This window comes from Rhinoderma darwinii (assembly GCF_050947455.1).
Source record: "Rhinoderma darwinii isolate aRhiDar2 chromosome 5 unlocalized genomic scaffold, aRhiDar2.hap1 SUPER_5_unloc_53, whole genome shotgun sequence".
Taxonomy (NCBI): Eukaryota; Metazoa; Chordata; class Amphibia; order Anura; family Rhinodermatidae; genus Rhinoderma; species Rhinoderma darwinii.
In genome coordinates this window covers 472,527-497,846 of record NW_027461813.1, presented here as the reverse complement: position 1 = coordinate 497,846, position 25,320 = coordinate 472,527, and the positions used below count along the sequence as shown (strand labels likewise).

General features: G+C 46.5%; 1 pseudogene; it reads right to left on the bottom strand.

The window, feature by feature from the left end:
• Positions 1 to 5,604: 5,604 nt before the first annotated feature.
• LOC142696311 (solute carrier family 52, riboflavin transporter, member 3-B pseudogene) overlaps positions 5,605 to 25,320 on the bottom strand; it is a 32,061-nt pseudogene continuing 12,345 nt past the window's right edge.

Sequence of the window (25,320 nt, the reverse complement as noted above, 5' to 3'; positions counted from 1 at the left end):
CTATAAAGGGCATTATACTCTGTGGGGCACTATAAAGGGCATTATTCTGTGTGGGGGCACTATAAAGGGCATTATACTGTGTGGGGCACTATAAAGGGCATTATTCTGTGTGGGGGGCACTATAAAGGGCATTATATTGTGTGGGGGCACTATAAAGGGCATTATACTCTGTGGGGGCACTATAAAGGGCATTATTCTGTTTGGGGGCACTATAAAGGGCATTATACTCTGTGGGGCACTATAAAGGGCATTATTCTGTGTGGGGGCACTATAAAGGGCATTATTCTGTGTGGGGGGGCACTATAAAGGGCATTATACTGTGTGGGGGCACTATAAAGGGCATTATTCTGTGTGGGGGGCACTATAAAGGGCATTATACTCTGTGGGGCACTATAAAGGGCATTATTCTGTGTGGGGGCACTATAAAGGGCATTATACTCTGTGGGGCACTATAAAGGGCATTATTCTGTGTGGGGCACTATAAAGGGCATTATTCTGTGTGGGGGGCACTTTAAAGGGCATTATACTGTGTGGGGCACTATAAAGGGCATTATTCTGTGTGGGGGGCACTATAAAGGGCATCATACTGTGTGGGGGCACTATAAAGGGCATTATTCTGTGTGGGGGGCACTATAAAGGGCATTATACTGTGGGGGCACTATAAAGGGCATTATAATGTGTGGGGCACTTTAAAGGGCATTATACTGTGGGGGGCACTGTAAAGGGCAATATACTGTGTGGGGGCACTATAAAGGGCATTATACTGTGGGGGGCACTATAAAGGGCATTATACTGTGTGGGGGCACTATAAAGGGCATTATTCTGTGTGGGGGGCACTATAAAGGGCATTATACTCTGTGGGGCACTATAAAGGGCATTATTCTGTGTGGGGCACTATAAAGGGCATTATTCTGTGTGGGGGGCACTTTAAAGGGCATTATACTGTGTGGGGCACTATAAAGGGCATTATTCTGTGTGGGGGGCACTATAAAGGGCATCATACTGTGTGGGGGCACTATAAAGGGCATTATTCTGTGTGGGGGGCACTATAAAGGGCATTATACTGTGGGGGCACTATAAAGGGCATTATAATGTGTGGGGGCACTTTAAAGGGCATTATACTGTGGGGGGCACTGTAAAGGGCAATATACTGTGTGGGGGCACTATAAAGGGCATTATACTGTGGGGGGCACTATAAAGGGCATTATACTATGTGGGGGCACTATAAAGGGCATTATACTGTGTGGGGCACTATAAAGGGAATTATACTGTGTGGGGGCACTATAAAGGGCATTATACTGTGGGGGGCACTATAAAGGGCATTATAATGTGGGGGGCACTGTAAAGGGCAATATACTGTGTGGGGGCACTATAAAGGGCATTATACTGTGGGGGGCACTGTAAAGGGCAATATACTGTGTGGGGGCACTATAAAGGGCATTATACTGTGTGGGGCACTATAAAGGGAATTATACAGTGTGGGGGCACTATAAAGGGCATTATACTGTGGGGGGCACTATAAAGGGCATTATACTGTGGGGGGCACTATAAAGGGCAATATACTGTGTGGGGGCACTATAAAGGGCATTATACTGTGGGGGCACTATAAAGGGCATTATACTGTGGGGGGCACTATAAAGGGCATTATACTGTGTGGGGGGCACTGTAAAGGGCATTATACTGTGGGGGGCACTATAAAGGGCATTATACTGTGTGGGGGCACTATAAAGGGTATTATACTGTGGGGGGCACTATAAAGGGCATTATACTGTGGGGGGCACTATAAAGGGCATTATACTGTGGGGGCACTATAAAGGGCATTATACTGTGGGGGGCACTATAAAGGGCATTATAATGTGGGGGGCACTATAAAGGGCATTATACTGTGGGGGGCACTGTAAAGGGCAATATACTGTGTGGGGGCACTATAAAGGGCATTATTCTGTGTGGGGCACTATAAAGGGCATTATACTGTGGGGGGCACTATAAAGGGCATTATACTGTGTGGGGGCACTATAAAGGGCATTATACTGCGTGGGGCACTATAAAGGGAATTATACTGTGTGGGGGCACTATAAAGGGCATTATACTGTGGGGGGCACTGTAAAGGGCATTATACTGTGTGGGGCACTATAAAGGGCATTATAATGTGGGGGGCACTGTAAAGGGCATTATACTGTGTGGGGCACTATAAAGGGCATTATACTGTGGGGGCACTATAAAGGGCAATATACTGTGTGGGGGCACTATAAAGGGCATTATACTGTGGGGGGCACTATAAAGGGCATTATACTGTGGGGGGCACTATGAAGGGCATTATACTGTGTGGGGGGCACTGTAAAGGGCATTATTCTGTGTGGGGGCACTATAAAGGGCATTATACTCTGTGGGGCACTATAAAGGGCATTATTCTGTGTGGGGGGCACTATAAAGGGCATTATACTGTGTGGGGCACTATAAAGGGCATTATTCTGTGTGGGGGGCACTATAAAGGGCATCATACTGTGTGGGGGCACTATAAAGGGCATTATTCTGTGTGGGGGCACTATAAAGGGAATTATACTGTGTGGGGGGCACTATAAAGGGCATTATACTGTGGGGGGCACTATAAAGGGCATTATAATGTGGGGGGCACTATAAAGGGCATTATACTGTGGGGGGCACTGTAAAGGGCATTATTCTGTGTGGGGGGCACTATAAAGGGCATTATACTGTGGGGGGCACTATAAAGGGCATTATACTGTGTGGGGCACTATAAAGGGAATTATACTGTGTGGGGGCACTATAAAGGGCATTATACTGTGGGGGGCACTATAAAGGGCATTATACTGTGGGGGGCACTATAAAGGGCATTATACTGTGTGGGGGGCACTATAAAGGACATTATACTGTGTGGGGGCACTATAAAGGGCATTATACTGTGGGGGGCACTATAAAGGGCATTATACTGTGGGGGGCACTATAAAGGGCATTATACTGTGGGGGGCACTATAAAGGGCATTATACTGTGTGGGGGCACTATAAAGGGCATTATACTGTGTGGGGGCACTGTAAAGGGCAATATACTGTGTGGGGGCACTATAAAGGGCATTATACTGTGGGGGGCACTATAAAGGGCATTATTCTGTGTGGGGGCACTATAAAGGGCATTATACTGTGTGGGGCACTATAAAGGGCATTATTCTGTGTGGGGGCACTATAAAGGGCATTATACTGTGGGGGGCACTATAAAGGGCATTATACTGTGGGGGCACTATAAAGGGCATTATACTGTGGGGGGCACTGTAACGGGCAATATACTGTGGGGGGCACTATAAAGGGCATTATACTGTGGGGGCACTATAAAGGGCATTATACTGTGGGGGGCACTATAAAGGGCATTATATTGTGGGGGGCACTGTAACGGGCAATATATTGTGGGGGGCACTATAAAGGGCATTATATTGTGGGGGGCACTGTAACGGGCAATATACTGTGTGGGGGCACTATAAAGGGCATTATTCTGTGTGGGGCACTATAAAGGGCATTATACTGTGGGGGGCACTATAAAGGGCATTATACTGTGGGGGGCACTGTAAAGGGCATTATACTGTGTGGGGCACTATAAAGGGCATTATAATGTGGGGGGCACTGTAAAGGGCATTATACTGTGTGGGGCACTATAAAGGGCATTATACTGTGGGGGCACTATAAAGGGCAATATACTGTGTGGGGGCACTATAAAGGGCATTATACTGTGTGGGGCACTATAAAGGGCATTATAGTGTGGGGGGCACTATAAAGGGCATTATAATGTGGGGGGCACTGTAAAGGGCATTATACTGTGTGGGGCACTATAAAGGGCATTATACTGTGGGGGCACTATAAAGGGCAATATACTGTGTGGGGGCACTATAAAGGGCATTATACTGTGGGGGGCACTATAAAGGGCATTATACTGTGGGGGGCACTATGAAGGGCATTATACTGTGTGGGGGGCACTGTAAAGGGCATTATTCTGTGTGGGGGCACTATAAAGGGCATTATACTCTGTGGGGCACTATAAAGGGCATTATTCTGTGTGGGGGGCACTATAAAGGGCATTATACTGTGTGGGGCACTATAAAGGGCATTATTCTGTGTGGGGGGCACTATAAAGGGCATCATACTGTGTGGGGGCACTATAAAGGGCATTATTCTGTGTGGGGGCACTATAAATGGAATTATACTGTGTGGGGGGCACTATAAAGGGCATCATACTGTGTGGGGCACTATAAAGGGCATTATTCTGTGTGGGGGGCACTATAAAGGGCATTATACTGTGGGGGGCACTATAAAGGGCATTATAATGTGGGGGGCACTATAAAGGGCATTATACTGTGGGGGGCACTGTAAAGGGCATTATTCTGTGTGGGGGGCACTATAAAGGGCATTATACTGTGGGGGGCACTATAAAGGGCATTATACTGTGTGGGGCACTATAAAGGGAATTATACTGTGTGGGGGCACTATAAAGGGCATTATACTGTGGGGGGCACTATAAAGGGCATTATACTGTGGGGGGCACTATAAAGGGCATTATACTGTGTGGGGGGCACTATAAAGGACATTATACTGTGTGGGGGCACTATAAAGGGCATTATACTGTGGGGGGCACTATAAAGGGCATTATACTGTGGGGGGCACTATAAAGGGCATTATACTGTGGGGGGCACTATAAAGGGCATTATACTGTGTGGGGGCACTATAAAGGGCATTATACTGTGTGGGGGCACTGTAAAGGGCAATATACTGTGTGGGGGCACTATAAAGGGCATTATACTGTGGGGGGCACTATAAAGGGCATTATTCTGTGTGGGGGCACTATAAAGGGCATTATACTGTGTGGGGCACTATAAAGGGCATTATTCTGTGTGGGGGCACTATAAAGGGCATTATACTGTGGGGGGCACTATAAAGGGCATTATACTGTGGGGGGCACTATAAAGGGCATTATACTGTGGGGGGCACTGTAACGGGCAATATACTGTGGGGGGCACTATAAAGGGCATTATACTGTGGGGGCACTATAAAGGGCATTATACTGTGGGGGGCACTATAAAGGGCATTATATTGTGGGGGGCACTGTAACGGGCAATATACTGTGTGGGGGCACTATAAAGGGCATTATATTGTTTGGGGGCACTAAAAAGGGCATTATACTGTGGGGGGCGTTATACTTTTTTATGGGGCACTTATTTATGATGGGGTGGGGCCGCCGAAAGCCAATTTTGCACAGGGCGCCATTTATCCTAAGGCCGGCCCGGCTTGCATGACATTTGAACCTGCTCTTTTCCTATGTCCTGAAACATGGAGCGTGTGCCCGTACGTCAGCCAGGAGGACTTCTGTGAGGGACTTCCATGGAGGTGTCCTCTTAGATGAGTGTCCTATAGAACCAAGTACTGCTATGCCGTTTACACACTAATTGGGATGACTTTTGCCTTACATACCACCCTACAAGTCATATGTCACAGCGTCCCAGCGGATAACCAGGTCACGTACTTGTAGATGATACTTTAGTGGTGGAGGTCACTGCCGACCTCCAGTTACATCTATGTTGCGTTTCACACTATTCTTCTGCCCCCTTACCTGTTAGGTAGATACATAGCAATGCCACATGCTACTGGGTTTGCAATGGAAGATAGTGTAGCAGCCAGGTGATAGATGCGTCCTCCATAAGGCATGCAGGAGTAAGTCTGGACGGAGGGCAGAACTGCATTTGTCAAGGCATTCACCCAGGCCAGGACGAGGTAGATGAAGACCTTCTCCCGTGTTGAATGCTTTTCTATTTCTTTCTTTGCGATCTCCATTCCTGCTTCATCCTCACCCATCATTGGCTTCTGCTCAACTCCTATGTCCAAGGATTCTTTTTTCATTCTTCTCTTGCCTGTTCCTGCCTCTTGGAGCCCCTGTTCTTTGGGCATCTTCTGAAGGATGGTGAAGGCGATTAGACAGGCGCCCATCATACCGGACAGAAACAGAAAGAAGCCCCATGCTGGGAATCTGGCTGGCTGGTAAACTGCTGTCAGGTTTCCCATGGAATAGGATCCATTTGGTTCAGTTCTGTTCATCGTTTCACAGCTCATCACACCAACACCTTGAGCTAAAGCCAATAATGCTGGCATCAGCCCACTGAGACCCTCGCCAATAAAGTATGAGACAAGGTAATCCGGCCTGAGACGAGTCATATAAGGAAGAAAGGTGACTGAAGAAGTGCAGTCCACCAATGAGAGGAAGAAAATGAGACAAAGCAGAGCGGTACTTCTCCGTGATGAACCCACCCAACTGGTTTCCTGCCAGAGGAAAGCAAGCAAGACGCAAGACACAATCCCTACTGCTAAAATGACAAATATTACTGGTCCCTCCCGGAGACGTCCTGGAGAAAACTTATGGACAAGTGTGACAGCAAGTGGTCCAATGTTAGCAAACTGGATGAGCAGAGAAAGGTACGAGGGAAGCTCCCAGCCTTCTGGAGTAGACGGCACCAAGAGGGGCAGCTCCACCCAAACCCCATTAATGGCAACCCAGGAACCTAAGCCCAGCAAACAGGAGAGAATGTGCAGGATGAGCGCCATGGTCCTCCACTATTGTGATCAGCGAGATCTTATTGTAAATTGCTCCTTAATGGTGCGACGGATCAGGGCCGCATACATTCATCGTTCCTTGTATATTTGGGACATCAGTATTTGGAAATCAGAAGAATTTTGTCCGTGTCTCCAAAATCCAGTGTGCTGGTTTCCAAAATAAGTCATCAATAATGGGACAAGGTTTCTTTTAGGATTTAAAGTCAGGAGCCGAATGTCAGTTTCAGTAAATCAGTCTAAAATAAAAAGACAAAACAGACAAACGTTAGACAGTAATTCACCAAAACAGAGAAATCTGACAGCAAGGATGTAAACGTTTGGGGGGATGCAGCTGCAGGATCTCCTGCTCAGCCTATGGGTGACACTGCATGCTGTGAGAGGGGGGAAGCAGCAGAAGGTAGACATCTGATTGGCTCAGAGCACATAGCACAGCTCTGACATCATACAAGGAGGGAAAATAGGCAGGCCAGGCTCCATTCACACCGGGTTTGGGACAGTTGAGGTATACAGTATGTTTTTTCAGTGTTATTACACAGCATTTATTTTTTCTACCAAAAAACATATTCAGCTGTATGCCAGTACCATATTGGAGGTTACAGCATCCCTAGAACTGACTGGAGGGGAAGAGGAATGAGTCTCATCATTGCATGCAGGGTGTCAACAAGCTTTTCATGTTCCTACCAATGTCTGAACATCAGGAGACTCGTATACACTTGTAGCCCATAAAACCCCTGTTTAGAAACGAATCCCTGCCGGGGGTAAAAGAAAACCATGGCAGGGAGAACATAGAATATACAGCTCTGAAATATAGCAATCAATGTCAAGTGGCTGCATGTAAAGCTCACAGGATATTGTGCTGCATTAAGGGGCATGGCTTCTAGAGAAGTAATAATTGTACCTGATTATAAAGCTCTAGCGCAACCTCATCTTTAATATGTGTCCAGTTATGGCCATCAGTTTATAAAAAAGAATATCAGGGGGCTGAAGAAAGGCCGCCACGCAGACACCATGTCTAGGGGTAACTTATTGAGTCCCTGATAACCTACACTGGTGAATTTGTGTTCATTTTAGGGGAGCCCATATTTTCTGCTCTATGACTGTATATGATAAAATGTGATAGTTATCCATTCATATTTGGTATTAACTCTCACCTCGCCTGTGGGAATTACTCCAAACATAGATTGCACATTGGGATTATTTGGCTTCCCTTCACTGCCTCCTATATAGCAGGTATATTTTACATCTTCATATGTTAGATATAGCAGGTGTATATATATGATTTATCTGTATACTATGTGTCGTCAGGTGACAGTGCTCAGTACTATTGTGCACTGCCTAGTTTGGTACCAAGGGAATGCTGTCCGCTTCTTGAAGTGGATGGGCCGGGTCATCTTTAGCCCCTTTCTCCCCAATGTTTTATCTGGTTGTATATTTTGCACTGAGGTAAGTTATATGTACAATCTGATCAACTGTATTTACTCTGGATATCAGAGGGAAGGGCCATTTAGTAACGGTGGGGGGAGCGGTTATTTCAACCTTGGGTAGGTCCTAAAAACCAAGTTGGAAAGTTCAGGATGACTCAACATCTTTCTAGCCAAAAGCTAATAATGCCATAGAAAATTAATAAAATAAAGTCAGCAGCGGCTAGAAAGTGCGGAAAGGGCAGATGGCGAAGTTGCAAATATAGAATAGACTTTCAGTTGGTCGCCACTGCGCCCATATCGTTTTAAAGTAAATTTGTGACCTGAATATGGTCTCCTATGTAAGTACAGTATAGTATGAGGACACGTCTGCTCTCCTATGTAAGGACAATATAGTATGAGGACAAGTCCGCTCTATGTAAGTACAGTATAGTATGAGGACAGGTCCGCCCTCCTATGTAAGGACAGTATAGTATGAGGACAGGTCCGCTCTCCTATGTGAGGACAGTATAGTATGAGGACAGGTCCGCTCTCCTATGTAAGGACAGTATAGTATGAGGACAGGTCCGCCCTCCTATGTAAGGACAGTATAGTATGAGGACAGGTCCGCTCTCCTATGTGAGGACAGTATAGTATGAGGACAGGTCCGCTCTCCTATGTGAGGACAGTATAGTATGAGGACAGGTCCGCTCTCCTATGTAAGGACAGTATAGTATGAGGACAGGTCGGCTCTATGTAAGGACAGTATAGTATGAGGACAGGTCCGCTCTCCTATGTAAGGACAGTATAGTATGAGGACAGGTCCACTCTCCTATGTAAGGACAGTATAGTATGAGGACAGGTCCGCCCTCCTATGTAAGGACAGTATAGTATGAGGACAGGTCCGCTCTCCTATGTAAGGACAGTATAGTATGGGGACAGGTCCGCTCTCCTATGTAAGGACAGTATAGTATGAGGACAGGTCTGCTCTCCTATATAAGGACAGTATAGTATGAGGACAGGTCCGCTCTCCTGTGTGAGGACAGTATAGTATGAGGACAGGTCGGCTCTATGTAAGGACAGTATAGTTTGAGGACAGGCCTGTTCTCCTATGTGAGGACAGTATAGTATGGGGACAGTTCGGCTCTCCTATGTAAGGACAGTATAGTATGGGGACAGGTCGGCTCTATGTAAGGACAGTATAGTATGAGGACAGGTCCGCTCTCCTATGTAAGGACAGTATAGTATGGGGACAGGTCGGCTCTATGTAAGGACAGTATAGTATAAGGACAGGCCTGTTCTCCTATGTGAGGACAGTATAGTATGGGGACAGTTCGGCTCTCCTATGCAAGGACAGTATAGTATGGGGACAGGTCGGCTCTATGTAAGGACAGTATAGTATGAGGACAGGTCCACTCTCCTATGTGAGGACAGTATAGTATGAGGACAGGTCCGCTCTCCTATGTAAGGACAGTATAGTATGAGGACAGGTCTGCTCTCCTATGTAAGGACAGTATAGTATGAGGACAGGTCGGCTCTATGTAAGGACAGTATAGTATGAGGACAGGTCCGCTCTCCTATGTAAGGACAGTATAGTATGACGACACGTCTGCTCTCCTATGTAAGGACAATATAGTATGAGGACAAGTCCGCTCTATGTAAGTACAGTATAGTATGAGGACAGGTCCGCCCTCCTATGTAAGGACAGTATAGTATGAGGACAGGTCCGCTCTCCTATGTGAGGACAGTATAGTATGAGGACAGGTCCGCTCTCCTATGTGAGGACAGTATAGTATGAGGACAGGTCCGCTCTCCTATGTAAGGACAGTATAGTATGAGGACAGGTCGGCTCTATGTAAGGACAGTATAGTATGAGGACAGGTCCGCTCTCCTATGTAAGGACAGTATAGTATGAGGACAGGTCCACTCTCCTATGTAAGGACAGTATAGTATGAGGACAGGTCCGCTCTCCTATGTGAGGACAGTATAGTATAAGGACAGGTCCGCTCTCCTATGTAAGGACAGTATAGTATGAGGGCAGGTCCGCTCTCCTATGTAAGGACAGTATAGTATGGGGACAGGTCCGCTCTCCTATGTAAGGACAGTATAGTATAAGGACAGGCCTGTTCTCCTATGTGAGGACAGTATAGTATGAGGACAGGTCCGCTCTCCTATGTAAGGACAGTATAGTATGAGGACAGGTCCGCTCTATGTAAGGACAGTATAGTATGAGGACAGGTCCGCTCTCCTATGTTAGGACAGTATAATATGAGGACAAGTCCGCTCTATGTAAGTACAGTATAGTATGAGGACAGGTCCGCTCTCCTATATAAGGACAGTATAGTATGAGGACAGGCCTGTTCTCCTATGTGAGGACAGTATAGTATGGGGACAGTTCGGCTCTCCTATGTAAGGACAGTATAGTATGGGGACAGGTCGGCTCTATGTAAGGACAGTATAGTATGAGGACAGGTCCGCTCTCCTATGTAAGGACAGTATAGTATGAGGACAGGCCTGTTCTCCTATGTGAGGACAGTATAGTATGGGGACAGGTCGGCTCTATGTAAGGACAGTATAGTATGAGGACAGGCCTGTTCTCCTATGTGAGGACAGTATAGTATGGGGACAGTTCGGCTCTCCTATGTAAGGACAGTATAGTATGGGGACAGGTCCGCTCTCCTATGTAAGGACAGTATAGTATGAGGACAGGTCTGCTCTCCTATGTAAGGACAGTATAGTATGAGGACAGGTCCGCTCTCCTATGTAAGGACAGTATAGTATGAGGACAGGTCTGCTCTCCTATATAAGGACAGTATAGTATGAGGACAGGTCCGCTCTCCTGTGTGAGGACAGTATAGTATGAGGACAGGTCGGCTCTATGTAAGGACAGTATAGTTTGAGGACAGGCCTGTTCTCCTATGTGAGGACAGTATAGTATGGGGACAGTTCGGCTCTCCTATGTAAGGACAGTATAGTATGGGGACAGGTCGGCTCTATGTAAGGACAGTATAGTATGAGGACAGGTCCGCACTCCTATGTAAGGACAGTATAGTATGGGGACAGGTCGGCTCTATGTAAGGACAGTATAGTATAAGGACAGGCCTGTTCTCCTATGTGAGGACAGTATAGTATGGGGACAGTTCGGCTCTCCTATGCAAGGACAGTATAGTATGGGGACAGGTCGGCTCTGTGTAAGGACAGTATAGTATGAGGACAGGTCCACTCTCCTATGTGAGGACAGTATAGTATGAGGACAGGTCCGCTCTCCTATGTAAGGACAGTATAGTATGAGGACAGGTCTGCTCTCCTATGTAAGGACAGTATAGTATGAGGACAGGTCGGCTCTATGTAAGGACAGTATAGTATGAGGACAGGTCCGCTCTCCTATGTAAGGACAGTATAGTATGAGGACAGGTCCGCTCTCCTATGTTAGGACAGTATAGTATGAGGACAGGTCCACTCTATGTAAGTACAGTATAGTATGAGGACAGGTCCGCTCTCCTATGTGAGGACAGTATAGTATGAGGACAGGTCCGCTCTCCTATGTAAGAACAGTATAGTATGAGGACAGGACCGCTCTCCTATGTTAGGACAGTATAGTATGAGGACAGGTCCGCTCTCCTATGTAAGGACAGTATAGTATGAGCACATGTCCGCTCTCCTATGTAAGGACAGTATAGTATGAGGACAGGTCCGCTCTCCTATGTGAGGACAGTATAGTATGAGGACAGGTCCGCTCTAGGTAAGGACAGTATAGTATGAGGACAGGTCCGCTCTCCTATGTAAGGACAGTATAGTATGAGGACAGGTTGTTTCTCCTATGTAAGGACAGTATAGTATGAGGACAGGTCCGCTCTATGTAAGTACAGTATAGTATGAGGAGAGGTCCGCTTTCTTATGTGAGGACAGTATAGTATGAGGACAGGTCTGCTCTCCTATGTAAGAACAGTATAGTATGAGGACATGTCCGATCTCCTATGTAAGAACAGTATAGTATGAGGACAGGTCCGCTCTCCTATGTAAGGACAGTATAGTATGAGGACAGGTCTGCTCTCCTATGTAAGGACAGTATAGTATGAGGACAGGTCTGCTCTCCTATGTAAGGACAGTATAGTATGAGGTTTGGCCCGCTCCCCTATGTAAGAACAGTATAGTATGAGGACAGGTCCGCTCTCCTATGTAAGGACAGTATAGTATGAGGACAGGTCCGCTCTCCTATGTAAGAACAGTATAGTATGAGGACAGGTCCGCTCTCCTATGTAAGAACAGTATAGTATGAGGACAGGTCCGCTCTCCTATGTAAGGACAGTATAGTATGAGGACAGGTCCGCTCTCCTATGTAAGGACAGTATAGTATGAGGACAGGTCCGCTCTCCTATGTAAGGACAGTATAGTATGAGGATGGGTCCGCTCTCCTATGTAAGGACAGTATAGTATGAGGACAAGTCTGCTCTCCTATGTAAGGACAGTATAGTATGAGGACAGGTCCGCTCTCCTATGTAAGGACAGTATAGTAGGAGGACAGGTCCGATTTCCTATGTAAGGACAGTATAGTATGAGGACAAGTCCGCTCTCCTATGTAAGGACAGTATAGTATGAGGACAGGTCTGCTCTCCTATGTAAGGACAGTATAGTATGAGGACAGGTCCGCTCTCCTATGTAAGGACAGTATAGTATGAGGACAAGTCTGCTCTCCTATGTAAGGACAGTATAGTATGAGGACAGGTCCGCTCTCCTATGTAAGGACAGTATAGTATGAGGACAGGTCTGCTCTCCTATGTGAGGACAGTATAGTATGAGGACAGGTACACTCTCCTATGTAAGGACAGTATAGTATGAGGACAGGTCCACTCTCCTATGTAAGGACAGTATAGTATGAGGACAGGTCCGCTCTCCTATGTAAGAACAGTATAGTATGAGGACAGGTCCGCTCTCCAATGTAAGGACAGTATAGTATGAGGACAGGTCCGCTCTCCTATGTAAGGACAGTATAGTATGAGGACAAGTCCGCTCTCCTATGTAAGGACAGTATAGTATGAGGACAAGTCTGCTCTCCTATGTAAGGACAGTATAGTATGAGGACAGGTCCGCTCTCCTATGTAAGGACAGTATAGTATGAGGACAGGTCTGCTCTCCTATGTAAGGACAGTATAGTATGAGGACAGGTCCGCTCTCCTATGTAAGGACAGTATAGTATGGGGACAGGTCCGCTCTCCTATGTAAGGACAGTATAGTATGAGGACAGGTCTGCTCTCCTATGTAAGGACAGGTCCGCTCTCCTATGTAAGGACAGTATAGTATGAGGACAAGTCTGCTCTCCTATGTAAGGACAGTATAGTATGAGGACAGGTCCGCTCTCCTATGTAAGGACAGTATAGTATGAGGACAGGTCTGCTCTCCTATGTGAGGACAGTATAGTATGAGGACAGGTACACTCTCCTATGTAAGGACAGTATAGTATGAGGACAGGTCCACTCTCCTATGTAAGGACAGTATAGTATGAGGACAGGTCCGCTCTCCTATGTAAGAACAGTATAGTATGAGGACAGGTACACTCTCCTATGTAAGGACAGTATAGTATGAGGACAGGTCCACTCTCCTATGTAAGGACAGTATAGTATGAGGACAGGTCCGCTCTCCTATGTAAGAACAGTATAGTATGAGGACAGGTCCGCTCTCCAATGTAAGGACAGTATAGTATGAGGACAGGTCCGCTCTCCTATGTAAGGACAGTATAGTATGAGGACAAGTCCGCTCTCCTATGTAAGGACAGTATAGTATGAGGACAAGTCTGCTCTCCTATGTAAGGACAGTATAGTATGAGGACAGGTCCGCTCTCCTATGTAAGGACAGTATAGTATGAGGACAGGTCTGCTCTCCTATGTAAGGACAGTATAGTATGAGGACAGGTCCGCTCTCCTATGTAAGGACAGTATAGTATGGGGACAGGTCCGCTCTCCTATGTAAGGACAGTATAGTATGAGGACAGGTCTGCTCTCCTATGTAAGGACAGGTCCGCTCTCCTATGTAAGGACAGTATAGTATGAGGACAAGTCTGCTCTCCTATGTAAGGACAGTATAGTATGAGGACAGGTCCGCTCTCCTATGTAAGGACAGTATAGTATGAGGACAGGTCTGCTCTCCTATGTGAGGACAGTATAGTATGAGGACAGGTACACTCTCCTATGTAAGGACAGTATAGTATGAGGACAGGTCCACTCTCCTATGTAACGACAGTATAGTATGAGGACAGGTCCGCTCTCCTATGTAAGAACAGTATAGTATGAGGACAGGTCCGCTCTCCAATGTAAGGACAGTATAGTATGAGGACAGGTCCGCTCTCCTATGTAAGGACAGTATAGTATGAGGACAAGTCCGCTCTCCTATGTAAGGACAGTATAGTATGAGGACAAGTCTGCTCTCCTATGTAAGGACAGTATAGTATGAGGACAGGTCCGCTCTCCTATGTAAGGACAGTATAGTATGAGGACAGGTCTGCTCTCCTATGTAAGGACAGTATAGTATGAGGACAGGTCCGCTCTCCTATGTAAGGACAGTATAGTATGGGGACAGGTCCGCTCTCCTATGTAAGGACAGTATAGTATGAGGACAGGTCCGCTCTCCAATGTAAGGACAGTATAGTATGAGGACAGGTCCGCTCTCCTATTTAAGGACAGTATAGTATGAGGACAAGTCCGCTCTCCTATGTAAGGACAGTATAGTATGAGGACAAGTCTGCTCTCCTATGTAAGGACAGTATAGTATGAGGACAGGTCCGCTCTCCTATGTAAGGACAGTATAGTATGAGGACAGGTCTGCTCTCCTATGTAAGGACAGTATAGTATGAGGACAGGTCCGCTCTCCTATGTAAGGACAGTATAGTATGGGGACAGGTCCGCTCTCCTATGTAAGGACAGTATAGTATGAGGACAGGTCTGCTCTCCTATATAAGGACAGTATAGTATGAGGACAGGTCCGCTCTCCTGTGTGAGGACAGTATAGTATGAGGACAGGTCGGCTCTATGTAAGGACAGTATAGTTTGAGGACAGGCCTGTTCTCCTATGTGAGGACAGTATAGTATGGGGACAGTTCGGCTCTCCTATGTAAGGACAGTATAGTATGGGGACAGGTCGGCTCTATGTAAGGACAGTATAGTATGAGGACAGGTCCGCTCTCCTATGTAAGGACAGTATAGTATGGGGACAGGTCGGCTCTATGTAAGGACAGTATAGTATAAGGACAGGCCTGTTCTCCTATGTGAGGACAGTATAGTATGGGGACAGTTCGGCTCTCCTATGCAAGGACAGTATAGTATGGGGACAGGTCGGCTCTATGTAAGGACAGTATAGTATGAGGACAGGTCCACTCTCCTATGTGAGGACAGTATAGTATGAGGACAGGTCCGCTCTCCTATGTAAGGACAGTATAGTATGAGGACAGGTCTGCTCTCCTATGTAAGGACAGTATAGTATGAGGACAGGTCGGCTCTATGTAAGGACAGTATAGTATGAGGACAGGTCCGCTCTCCTATGTAAGGACAGTATAGTATGAGGACAGGTCCGCTCTCCTATGTTAGGACAGTATAGTATGAGGACAGGTCCACTCTATGTAAGTACAGTATAGTATGAGGACAGGTCCGCTCTCCTATGTGAGGACAGTATAGTATGAGGACAGGTCCGCTCTCCTATGTAAGAACAGTATAGTATGAGGACAGGACCGCTCTCCTATGTTAGGACAGTATAGTATGAGGACAGGTCCGCTCTCCTATGTAAGGACAGTATAGTATGAGCACATGTCCGCTCTCCTATGTAAGGACAGTATAGTATGAGGACAGGTCCGCTCTCCTATGTGAGGACAGTATAGTATGAGGACAGGTCCGCTCTAGGTAAGGACAGTATAGTATGAGGACAGGTCCGCTCTCCTATGTAAGGACAGTATAGTATGAGGACAGGTTGTTTCTCCTATGTAAGGACAGTATAGTATGAGGACAGGTCCGCTCTATGTAAGTACAGTATAGTATGAGGAGAGGTCCGCTTTCTTATGTGAGGACAGTATAGTATGAGGACAGGTCCGCTCTCCTATGTAAGGACAGTATAGTATGGGGACAGGTCCGCTCTCCTATGTAATGACAGTATAGTATAAGGACAGGTCCGCTCTCCTATGTAAGGACAGTATAGTATGAGGACAGGTCCGCTCTCCTATGTGAGGACATTATAGTATGAGGACAGGCCCGTTCTCCTATGTAAGGATGGTATAGTATGAGGAGAGGTCCGCTTTCCTATGTGAGGACAGTATAGTATGAGGACAGGTCCGCTCTCCTATGTAAGGACAGTATAGTATGAGGACAGGTCCACTCTCCTATGTAAGGACAGTATAGTATGAGGACAGGTCCGCTCTCCTATGTGAGGACAGTATAGTATGAGGACAGGTCCGCTCTAGGTAAGGACAGTATAGTATGAGGACAGGTCCGCTCTCCTATGTAAGGACAGTATAGTATGAGGACAGGTTGTTTCTCCTATGTAAGGACAGTATAGTATGAGGACAGGTCCGCTCTATGTAAGTACAGTATAGTATGAGGAGAGGTCCGCTTTCTTATGTGAGGACAGTATAGTATGAGGACAGGTCCGCTCTCCTATGTAAGGACAGTATAGTATGGGGACAGGTCCGCTCTCCTATGTAATGACAGTATAGTATAAGGACAGGTCCGCTCTCCTATGTAAGGACAGTATAGTATGAGGACAGGTCCGCTCTCCTATGTGAGGACATTATAGTATGAGGACAGGCCCGTTCTCCTATGTAAGGATGGTATAGTATGAGGAGAGGTCCGCTTTCCTATGTGAGGACAGTATAGTATGAGGACAGGTCCGCTCTCCTATGTAAGGACAGTATAGTATGAGGACAGGTCCACTCTCCTATGTAAGGACAGTATAGTATGAGGACAGGTCCGCTCTCCTATGTGAGGACATTATAGTATGAGGACAGGCCCGTTCTCCTATGTAAGGATGGTATAGTATGAGGAGAGGTCCGCTTTCCTATGTGAGGACAGTATAGTATGAGGACAGGTCCGCTCTCCTATGTAAGGACAGTATAGTATGAGGGCAGGTCCGCTCTATGTAAGGATAGTATAGTATGAGGACAGGTCCGCTCTCCTATGTAAGAACAGTATAGTATGAGGACATGTCCGCTCTCCTATGTAAGAACAGTATAGTATGAGGGCAGGTCCGCTCTATGTAAGGATAGTATAGTATGAGGACAGGTCCGCTCTCCTATGTAAGGACAGTATAGTAAGAGGACAGGTCCGCTCTCCTATGTAAGAACAGTATAGTATGAGGACAGGTCCGCTCTCCTATGTAAGGACAGTATAGTAAGAGGACAGGTCCGCTCTCCTATGTAAGAACAGTATAGTATGAGGACAAGTCTGCTCTCCTATGTAAGGACAGTATAGTATGAGGACAGGTCCGCTCTCCTATGTAAGGACAGTATAGTATGAGGACAGGTCTGCTCTCCTATGTGAGGACAGTATAGTATGAGGACAGGTACACTCTCCTATGTAAGGACAGTATAGTATGAGGACAGGTCCACTCTCCTATGTAAGGACAGTATAGTATGAGGACAGGTCCGCTCTCCTATGTAAGAACAGTATAGTATGAGGACAGGTCCGCTCTCCAATGTAAGGACAGTATAGTATGAGGACAGGTCCGCTCTCCTATGTAAGGACAGTATAGTATGAGCACATGTCCGCTCTCCTATGTAAGGACAGTATAGTATGAGGACAGGTCCGCTCTCCTATGTGAGGACAGTATAGTATGAGGACAGGTCCGCTCTAGGTAAGGACAGTATAGTATGAGGACAGGTCCGCTCTCCTATGTAAGGACAGTATAGTATGAGGACAGGTTGTTTCTCCTATGTAAGGACAGTATAGTATGAGGACAGGTCCGCTCTATGTAAGTACAGTATAGTATGAGGAGAGGTCCGCTTTCTTATGTGAGGACAGTATAGTATGAGGACAGGTCCGCTCTCCTATGTAAGGACAGTATAGTATGGGGACAGGTCCGCTCTCCTATGTAATGACAGTATAGTATAAGGACAGGTCCGCTCTCCTATGTAAGGACAGAATAGTATGAGGACAGGTCCGCTCTCCTATGTGAGGACATTATAGTATGAGGACAGGCCCGTTCTCCTATGTAAGGATGGTATAGTATGAGGAGAGGTCCGCTTTCCTATGTGAGGACAGTATAGTATGAGGACAGGTCCGCTCTCCTATGTAAGGACAGTATAGTATGAGGACAGGTCCACTCTCCTATGTAAGGACAGTATAGTATGAGGACAGGTCCGCTCTCCTATGTGAGGACATTATAGTATGAGGACAGGCCCGTTCTCCTATGTAAGGATGGTATAGTATGAGGAGAGGTCCGCTTTCCTATGTGAGGACAGTATAGTATGAGGACAGGTCCGCTCTCCTATGTAAGGACAGTATAGTATGAGGGCAGGTCCGCTCTATGTAAGGATAGTATAGTATGAGGACAGGTCCGCTCTCCTATGTAAGAACAGTATAGTATGAGGACATGTCCGCTCTCCTATGTAAGAACAGTATAGTATGAGGGCAGGTCCGCTCTATGTAAGGATAGTATAGTATGAGGACAGGTCCGCTCTCCTATGTAAGGACAGTATAGTAAGAGGACAGGTCCGCTCTCCTATGTAAGAACAGTATAGTATGAGGACAGGTCCGCTCTCCTATGTAAGGACAGTATAGTAAGAGGACAGGTCCGCTCTCCTATGTAAGAACAGTATAGTATGAGGACAAGTCTGCTCTCCTATGTAAGGACAGTATAGTATGAGGACAGGTCCGCTCTCCTATGTAAGGACAGTATAGTATGAGGACAGGTCTGCTCTCCTATGTGAGGACAGTATAGTATGAGGACAGGTACACTCTCCTATGTAAGGACAGTATAGTATGAGGACAGGTCCACTCTCCTATGTAAGGACAGTATAGTATGAGGACAGGTCCGCTCTCCTATGTAAGAACAGTATAGTATGAGGACAGGTCCGCTCTCCAATGTAAGGACAGTATAGTATGAGGACAGGTCCGCTCTCCTATGTAAGGACAGTATAGTATGAGGACAAGTCCGCTCTCCTATGTAAGGACAGTATAGTATGAGGACAAGTCTGCTCTCCTATGTAAGGACAGTATAGTATGAGGACAGGTCTGCTCTCCTATGTAAGGACAGTATAGTATGAGGACAGGTCCGCTCTCCTATGTAAGGACAGTATAGTATGAGGACAGGTCTGCTCTCCTATGTAAGGACAGTATAGTATGAGGACAGGTCCGCTCTCCTATGTAAGGACAGTATAGTATGGGGACAGGTCCGCTCTCCTATGTAAGGACAGTATAGTATGAGGACAGGTCCGCTCTCCAATGTAAGGACAGTATAGTATGAGGACAGGTCCGCTCTCCTATGTAAGGACAGTATAGTATGAGGACAAGTCCGCTCTCCTATGTAAGGACAGTATAGTATGAGGACAAGTCTGCTCTCCTATGTAAGGACAGTATAGTATGAGGACAGGTCCGCTCTCCTATGTAAGGACAGTATAGTATGAGGACAGGTCTGCTCTCCTATGTAAGGACAGTATAGTATGAGGACAGGTCCGCTCTCCTATGTAAGGACAGTATAGTATGGGGACAGGTCCGCTCTCCTATGTAAGGACAGTATAGTATGAGGACAGGTCTGCTCTCCTATATAAGGACAGTATAGTATGAGGACAGGTCCGCTCTCCTGTGTGAGGACAGTATAGTATGAGGACAGGTCGGCTCTATGTAAGGACAGTATAGTTTGAGGACAGGCCTGTTCTCCTATGTGAGGACAGTATAGTATGGGGACAGTTCGGCTCTCCTATGTAAGGACAGTATAGTATGGGGACAGGTCGGCTCTATGTAAGGACAGTATAGTATGAGGACAGGTCCGCTCTCCTATGTAAGGACAGTATAGTATGGGGACAGGTCGGCTCTATGTAAGGACAGTATAGTATAAGGACAGGCCTGTTCTCCTATGTGAGGACAGTATAGTATGGGGACAGTTCGGCTCTCCTATGCAAGGACAGTATAGTATGGGGACAGGTCGGCTCTATGTAAGGACAGTATAGTATGAGGACAGGTCCACTCTCCTATGTGAGGACAGTATAGTATGAGGACAGGTCCGCTCTCCTATGTAAGGACAGTATAGTATGAGGACAGGTCTGCTCTCCTATGTAAGGACAGTATAGTATGAGGATAGGTCGGCTCTATGTAAGGACAGTATAGTATGAGGACAGGTCCGCTCTCCTATGTAAGGACAGTATAGTATGAGGACAGGTCCGCTCTCCTATGTTAGGACAGTATAGTATGAGGACAGGTCCACTCTATGTAAGTACAGTATAGTATGAGGACAGGTCCGCTCTCCTATGTGAGGACAGTATAGTATGAGGACAGGTCCGCTCTCCTATGTAAGAACAGTATAGTATGAGGACAGGACCGCTCTCCTATGTTAGGACAGTATAGTATGAGGACAGGTCCGCTCTCCTATGTAAGGACAGTATAGTATGAGCACATGTCCGCTCTCCTATGTAAGGACAGTATAGTATGAGGACAGGTCCGCTCTCCTATGTGAGGACAGTATAGTATGAGGACAGGTCCGCTCTAGGTAAGGACAGTATAGTATGAGGACAGGTCCGCTCTCCTATGTAAGGACAGTATAGTATGAGGACAGGTTGTTTCTCCTATGTAAGGACAGTATAGTATGAGGACAGGTCCGCTCTATGTAAGTACAGTATAGTATGAGGAGAGGTCCGCTTTCTTATGTGAGGACAGTATAGTATGAGGACAGGTCCGCTCTCCTATGTAAGGACAGTATAGTATGGGGACAGGTCCGCTCTCCTATGTAATGACAGTATAGTATAAGGACAGGTCCGCTCTCCTATGTAAGGACAGTATAGTATGAGGACAGGTCCGCTCTCCTATGTGAGGACATTATAGTATGAGGACAGGCCCGTTCTCCTATGTAAGGATGGTATAGTATGAGGAGAGGTCCGCTTTCCTATGTGAGGACAGTATAGTATGAGGACAGGTCCGCTCTCCTATGTAAGGACAGTATAGTATGAGGACAGGTCCACTCTCCTATGTAAGGACAGTATAGTATGAGGACAGGTCCGCTCTCCTATGTGAGGACAGTATAGTATGAGGACAGGTCCGCTCTAGGTAAGGACAGTATAGTATGAGGACAGGTCCGCTCTCCTATGTAAGGACAGTATAGTATGAGGACAGGTTGTTTCTCCTATGTAAGGACAGTATAGTATGAGGACAGGTCCGCTCTATGTAAGTACAGTATAGTATGAGGAGAGGTCCGCTTTCTTATGTGAGGACAGTATAGTATGAGGACAGGTCCGCTCTCCTATGTAAGGACAGTATAGTATGGGGACAGGTCCGCTCTCCTATGTAATGACAGTATAGTATAAGGACAGGTCCGCTCTCCTATGTAAGGACAGTATAGTATGAGGACAGGTCCGCTCTCCTATGTGAGGACATTATAGTATGAGGACAGGCCCGTTCTCCTATGTAAGGATGGTATAGTATGAGGAGAGGTCCGCTTTCCTATGTGAGGACAGTATAGTATGAGGACAGGTCCGCTCTCCTATGTAAGGACAGTATAGTATGAGGACAGGTCCACTCTCCTATGTAAGGACAGTATAGTATGAGGACAGGTCCGCTCTCCTATGTGAGGACATTATAGTATGAGGACAGGCCCGTTCTCCTATGTAAGGATGGTATAGTATGAGGAGAGGTCCGCTTTCCTATGTGAGGACAGTATAGTATGAGGACAGGTCCGCTCTCCTATGTAAGGACAGTATAGTATGAGGGCAGGTCCGCTCTATGTAAGGATAGTATAGTATGAGGACAGGTCCGCTCTCCTATGTAAGAACAGTATAGTATGAGGACATGTCCGCTCTCCTATGTAAGAACAGTATAGTATGAGGGCAGGTCCGCTCTATGTAAGGATAGTATAGTATGAGGACAGGTCCGCTCTCCTATGTAAGGACAGTATAGTAAGAGGACAGGTCCGCTCTCCTATGTAAGAACAGTATAGTATGAGGACAGGTCCGCTCTCCTATGTAAGGACAGTATAGTAAGAGGACAGGTCCGCTCTCCTATGTAAGAACAGTATAGTATGAGGACAAGTCTGCTCTCCTATGTAAGGACAGTATAGTATGAGGACAGGTCCGCTCTCCTATGTAAGGACAGTATAGTATGAGGACAGGTCTGCTCTCCTATGTGAGGACAGTATAGTATGAGGACAGGTACACTCTCCTATGTAAGGACAGTATAGTATGAGGACAGGTCCACTCTCCTATGTAAGGACAGTATAGTATGAGGACAGGTCCGCTCTCCTATGTAAGAACAGTATAGTATGAGGACAGGTCCGCTCTCCAATGTAAGGACAGTATAGTATGAGGACAGGTCCGCTCTCCTATGTAAGGACAGTATAGTATGAGCACATGTCCGCTCTCCTATGTAAGGACAGTATAGTATGAGGACAGGTCCGCTCTCCTATGTGAGGACAGTATAGTATGAGGACAGGTCCGCTCTAGGTAAGGACAGTATAGTATGAGGACAGGTCCGCTCTCCTATGTAAGGACAGTATAGTATGAGGACAGGTTGTTTCTCCTATGTAAGGACAGTATAGTATGAGGACAGGTCCGCTCTATGTAAGTACAGTATAGTATGAGGAGAGGTCCGCTTTCTTATGTGAGGACAGTATAGTATGAGGACAGGTCCGCTCTCCTATGTAAGGACAGTATAGTATGGGGACAGGTCCGCTCTCCTATGTAATGACAGTATAGTATAAGGACAGGTCCGCTCTCCTATGTAAGGACAGAATAGTATGAGGACAGGTCCGCTCTCCTATGTGAGGACATTATAGTATGAGGACAGGCCCGTTCTCCTATGTAAGGATGGTATAGTATGAGGAGAGGTCCGCTTTCCTATGTGAGGACAGTATAGTATGAGGACAGGTCCGCTCTCCTATGTAAGGACAGTATAGTATGAGGACAGGTCCACTCTCCTATGTAAGGACAGTATAGTATGAGGACAGGTCCGCTCTCCTATGTGAGGACATTATAGTATGAGGACAGGCCCGTTCTCCTATGTAAGGATGGTATAGTATGAGGAGAGGTCCGCTTTCCTATGTGAGGACAGTATAGTATGAGGACAGGTCCGCTCTCCTATGTAAGGACAGTATAGTATGAGGGCAGGTCCGCTCTATGTAAGGATAGTATAGTATGAGGACAGGTCCGCTCTCCTATGTAAGAACAGTATAGTATGAGGACATGTCCGCTCTCCTATGTAAGAACAGTATAGTATGAGGGCAGGTCCGCTCTATGTAAGGATAGTATAGTATGAGGACAGGTCCGCTCTCCTATGTAAGGACAGTATAGTAAGAGGACAGGTCCGCTCTCCTATGTAAGAACAGTATAGTATGAGGACAGGTCCGCTCTCCTATGTAAGGACAGTATAGTAAGAGGACAGGTCCGCTCTCCTATGTAAGAACAGTATAGTATGAGGACAAGTCTGCTCTCCTATGTAAGGACAGTATAGTATGAGGACAGGTCCGCTCTCCTATGTAAGGACAGTATAGTATGAGGACAGGTCTGCTCTCCTATGTGAGGACAGTATAGTATGAGGACAGGTACACTCTCCTATGTAAGGACAGTATAGTATGAGGACAGGTCCACTCTCCTATGTAAGGACAGTATAGTATGAGGACAGGTCCGCTCTCCTATGTAAGAACAGTATAGTATGAGGACAGGTCCGCTCTCCAATGTAAGGACAGTATAGTATGAGGACAGGTCCGCTCTCCTATGTAAGGACAGTATAGTATGAGGACAAGTCCGCTCTCCTATGTAAGGACAGTATAGTATGAGGACAAGTCTGCTCTCCTATGTAAGGACAGTATAGTATGAGGACAGGTCCGCTCTCCTATGTAAGGACAGTATAGTATGAGGACAGGTCTGCTCTCCTATGTAAGGACAGTATAGTATGAGGACAGGTCCGCTCTCCTATGTAAGGACAGTATAGTATGGGGACAGGTCCGCTCTCCTATGTAAGGACAGTATAGTATGAGGACAGGTCCGCTCTCCAATGTAAGGACAGTATAGTATGAGGACAGGTCCGCTCTCCAATGTAAGGACAGTATAGTATGAGGACAGGTCCGCTCTCCTATGTAAGGACAGTATAGTATGAGGACAAGTCCGCTCTCCTATGTAAGGACAGTATAGTATGAGGACAAGTCTGCTCTCCTATGTAAGGACAGTATAGTATGAGGACAGGTCCGCTCTCCTATGTAAGGACAGTATAGTATGAGGACAGGTCTGCTCTCCTATGTAAGGACAGTATAGTATGAGGACAGGTCCGCTCTCCTATGTAAGGACAGTATAGTATGAGGACAGGTCCGCTCTCCAATGTAAGGACAGTATAGTATGAGGACAGGTCCGCTCTCCTATGTAAGGACAGTATAGTATGAGGACAGGTCCGCTCTCCTATGTAAGGACAGTATAGTATGAGGACAGGTCTGCTCTCCTATATAAGGACAGTATAGTATGAGGACAGGTCCGCTCTCCTGTGTGAGGACAGTATAGTATGAGGACAGGTCGGCTCTATGTAAGGACAGTATAGTTTGAGGACAGGCCTGTTCTCCTATGTGAGGACAGTATAGTATGGGGACAGTTCGGCTCTCCTATGTAAGGACAGTATAGTATGGGGACAGGTCGGCTCTATGTAAGGACAGTATAGTATGAGGACAGGTCCGCTCTCCTATGTAAGGACAGTATAGTATGGGGACAGGTCGGCTCTATGTAAGGACAGTATAGTATAAGGACAGGCCTGTTCTCCTATGTGAGGACAGTATAGTATGGGGACAGTTCGGCTCTCCTATGCAAGGACAGTATAGTATGGGGACAGGTCGGCTCTATGTAAGGACAGTATAGTATGAGGACAGGTCCACTCTCCTATGTGAGGACAGTATAGTATGAGGACAGGTCCGCTCTCCTATGTAAGGACAGTATAGTATGAGGACAGGTCTGCTCTCCTATGTAAGGACAGTATAGTATGAGGACAGGTCGGCTCTATGTAAGGACAGTATAGTATGAGGACAGGTCCGCTCTCCTATGTAAGTACAGTATAGTATGAGGACAGGTCCGCTCTCCTATGTGAGGACAGTATAGTATGAGGACAGGTCCGCTCTCCTATGTAAGAACAGTATAGTATGAGGACAGGACCGCTCTCCTATG